The sequence below is a fragment of the Myotis lucifugus genome, unplaced genomic scaffold (genome assembly GCF_000147115.1).
Source record: "Myotis lucifugus unplaced genomic scaffold, Myoluc2.0 scaffold_306, whole genome shotgun sequence".
In the NCBI taxonomy this organism is placed as follows: Eukaryota; Metazoa; Chordata; class Mammalia; order Chiroptera; family Vespertilionidae; genus Myotis; species Myotis lucifugus.
The window spans coordinates 264,254-268,127 of NW_005871354.1; the positions used below are offsets into that span (position 1 = coordinate 264,254).

Here is a 3,874-nt window from a genome sequence, read left to right on the forward strand (position 1 = left end):
CCTGGGGGCGATGCAGCCAGGCCCCCAGAAGGCGACCCAGGCGCTGGAGCTGCAAAGCCGCTGGGGCACACGATCGGGGAGACCCAGAAGGCGACCCAGGCGCCGGGGTGCGTCGCCGCTGGGGCACGCGATCCCGGCGACGCAGCCAGGCCCCAGCAGGAGACCCAGAAGCAGCTGGGGCACGCTATCTGGTGCCTCACCTGAGGAGACCCAGAAGGAGACCCAGGGGCCTCCCAAGAGGAGAGTCTCCGTGGTCAGATGGCGCGGTGTCAGGACAGGAATAAAGACCCGAGGTGACTCAGATGCCTGGCCACAGGGTTAGACCAGCCAGCAGGGCCTTTCAGTTGGTACTGGGATGGGGGTGGGGCAAGGAAGGCAAGCCGGACATAGAGAACTACAACTTCCAGGAGGCTTAGCGGCCGGGGCCTGGGTGCCTGGCTGTGAAATTGGATGGGCTGTGTCATTTTGCAAGCCACTTTAAACTAGAGGCTTGCAAGGTTGGAAGTTCTGCGCTGGGAGCCAGGGAGAAATGGAGCTGGAGCAGAGAGAGGGGTCCATGGCAGCCTTGGGCTTTGAGAAATTCTCAGGTCACATCCTGGAGAGTGAGCTTGAGACCAAAGTGGAGTTCATGTCTGGGGGTCTGGGCAGCTCCAGCCTCCAGGAGCGAGAGGAAGAGGAGGAGGCAGCCCGAGGCCAGCAACAGCGGTGCCAACGGGAACTCAATCACAGGAAGTACCAGGCGCTGGGTCGGCACTGCAGGGAGATCAAGCAGGTGAACAAGCGGGTCCTGAACAGGCTCCATCAGGTACAGAGGATAACACGGAGACTCCAGCAGGAGCGGAGGTTCCTCAAGAAGGTGCTAGACTCCTAAGGTGATGATTACCGGGCCAGGCAGTTCACCATCATACTGGAGGACAAAGGCAGCCAGGACACAGACGCCCCCACCCCAGGCAACCCTGAGAACGAGCCTCCAGAGAAAGAGGGGCTGTCCCCGCCCAGGAGGACGCCAGCGCCCACAGAAGCCAGCAGCCCGGCCCCTGGCGAGGGGCCCAGCGGGTGGAAGAGGCAGCGAGTGCAGCGAGCGCCACAGGAAGGGCACCAGGTGGGAGTCCCGCTGACTCCGGAGCTGGCCCCCGTGCAGATAAAGGTGGAGGAAGACTTTGGCTTCAAAGCGGTTGAGGCTCTGGACTCAAGTTGGGTTTATCGGGGGCCAGACAAGCTGCTGCCCTACCCCACCCTAGCCAGCTCCCCCTTTGACTGACCCCCCAATAAATGGACCCCATGCTCTCCTCGGCAAAAAAAAGCTTATACAGGCATGCTTATAGGATCAAATAGTATAAATATAGATGTAACAGGACAATAAAAAGAGAACCTGGCTATGATGATTACCTGAACGCTGCCTCTGTGTCATTCCTTCTTCGCCGACTCCGTCCACACCTTTGGGAACCCCTGGACCTGCTGGGCAGGACCCCAACATTCCTCTTCTTATAAGGACTTCAGTGAAATGGGCTAAGGGTCCCACTGGAACTGCCTCAATTTAATGTAATCCCCTCTTTAAAGATCTTATCTCCATATACAGGTACATTCTGAGGTTCTGGGGATTAGGATTTTAACATACATTTTGTTGATTACCCAAATCAGCCCTTAACAACCAACATGTTCCAGAAAGTAGATTCCTACAGGGTTATTTACCAAACATTCAGAAGTATTTTTAAAAGAGCTAAGCCCCTCGCCCACCGCGCGGGCCCCTCCAGGCGAAGAGCGAAGGCCTGGGTTCCGGGCACTGGAGGAAAACTGGTGCCAGCAGCCAGGGGAAGGGGTCCCCAAGGGGCCTCAGATTGCGAGAGGGCACAGGCCGGGCTGAGGGAACCACCCGAGTGCACAAATTTTTGTGCACTGGGCCTCTAGTATAAAATAAAAATTCAAATATTTCCTTCATTTCACTATTTAGAAAATGTACAACTGCTCAGCAAGACATTTTATAAAAACTGAAATAAAAATGCTGTAAGTAAAGTAGCAATTAAGAATGTTCTCTACGTAAGATGACAAAAATGCACACTTAAACACAGAAATTAATCAGTTTAGTATTACATGTTTATTTAATTCATAAGAAAAGATTCTCAGCATAGGAATCACCAAGTTTTCTATTTCATGCAAAACTACTATTAGGATTTCCAACACAAGGTGTCTCCAGGACTGGCCTCGTATTAGTAGTGTTCATTCATCTGTTATGTTGTTTCTACAAGAAGGAGAACTTCAGTGCTGTCCTCTGCTAGCTGCTTCTGAGCCCTGTAAAGATGGTAAACAACAGGTGCTTAGTATTTTATTTTTCCCTAAGTGACTTGCATTTTTATAAGTATCCAGGATAGTAAATGGAATTTCCCATTAAATAGCATTTTAACAATGAAAATGTGTCAGAGCAGAGCTACTCTATTCAAGTATAGGTTCTAAACTGTTCTAAAAAGTACTTATGTTTCTAGGGAGTGGGGAGAGGTGGTCCCAGCTAAGTAATCCAAAGGAGGAAGGCTGTCAGTGATGCAGACGGCTTATCAGGTAATACTTGCTGCCTCTGGAAGGGCTGTACTTACGAGATCCTTAAAGATGCCCTTGGACATATTTAGTAGCCACTTTAGAGATTAAAAAAAAAATCCCTCAAAGACATTGTCAAGCATTTGCCTTCACCACCCTTATACAATACACTCCTTAGCTTGGAGATATTAATAATTTGACCCCCAGGCATAATTTAGAGCAACAACCTCTAAGGGAGAACAGGATAGCCTGGCTGGTGATCAAATGAACGAAAACAGCTCCAGAGGCCATTGCTTATAACATTGTTACCAAGGCGTTGGAGGTGGGATCTGCCCTTTCTGTCTTCCCCACACCCTCCTCCTGCAGATCACATTATTTTTAGCCACTTTGTCAATTATACTGCCCCTCACCCCTATGTTAATCTTTGCCTATTTAACATGTATGGCTCTATGTGGAGTAGAAAAACTATCAAGGATAGTCTCTCTAAAGGCTCCCTCTAGTGATAATAAAAATATCACAATAAAGTAAGTAAATTTACCAAGTACCAGATAGTGTTGGAGGAACTTAACCCTTTGTGTTTAAGTTGTCTTAAATGTTTCTATTTAGGGGAATTCTGACACACGATTTTATAATAATATTGATAACTTTTAGAGCTTCAAGACATTCAGCTTAAAGACTAGTAGATTAGTTTAACTACATGGAAACATTAAGGGGGAAAAAACTAAAGGCACGTAAAACCAAAAAAGGAGGAGAGATGAAACTGTCTTGAAGGAACATTTGAAAGGTAAGTTTATTTACTAACATCATTTGCCAAAGTTATACTATTTAGTTAGCTTTCGTGCCCTACTAATCTCATGAACCTGGCACAATAGTAATTATGTTTTAAGTTTAGAGGCTAATTGATGAGTTAAATTTATTTTCTCTGATTCTGCATTTGATGTATAAAGTTCATTTCTTTTCCAATAATTTTCTGGGTTCCAATTCTTCTTGGTAGAGTCGGACATATTTTTCGGATTCTCTTTCTGCTGTCATCTTGAGAAGTTTGCAAAGAGGAGTTCTGAGTTCCAAATGACTTCTTATTGAAGCATTATGAATACATATTAACTCCTCTGAGGTTTCTTGAGATTATCTTTGTGTCTAAAGCAAATAAAAAGGATACATTTTCAAATTAAGTATAACCTGAACAGTTTATAATTGTTTTCTTTAGTTTTGAGTCAACGACTCAGATCAGCTTTAAGTGTGGAAAAAAAGCTGACATTTAAAATATTTTTCATCAATGTCCATTGAATTAAATCTGAGTTATAAAGTTAATCATTCTTCTATTAGTACTCATGTAATCTGATAA

General features: G+C 46.1%; 1 pseudogene; it reads left to right on the plus strand.

Moving 5' to 3' along the window:
• Positions 1-380: 380 nt before the first annotated feature.
• On the plus strand, positions 381-1,261 carry LOC102443347 (annotated as a pseudogene).
• Positions 1,262-3,874: the final 2,613 nt, after the last annotated feature.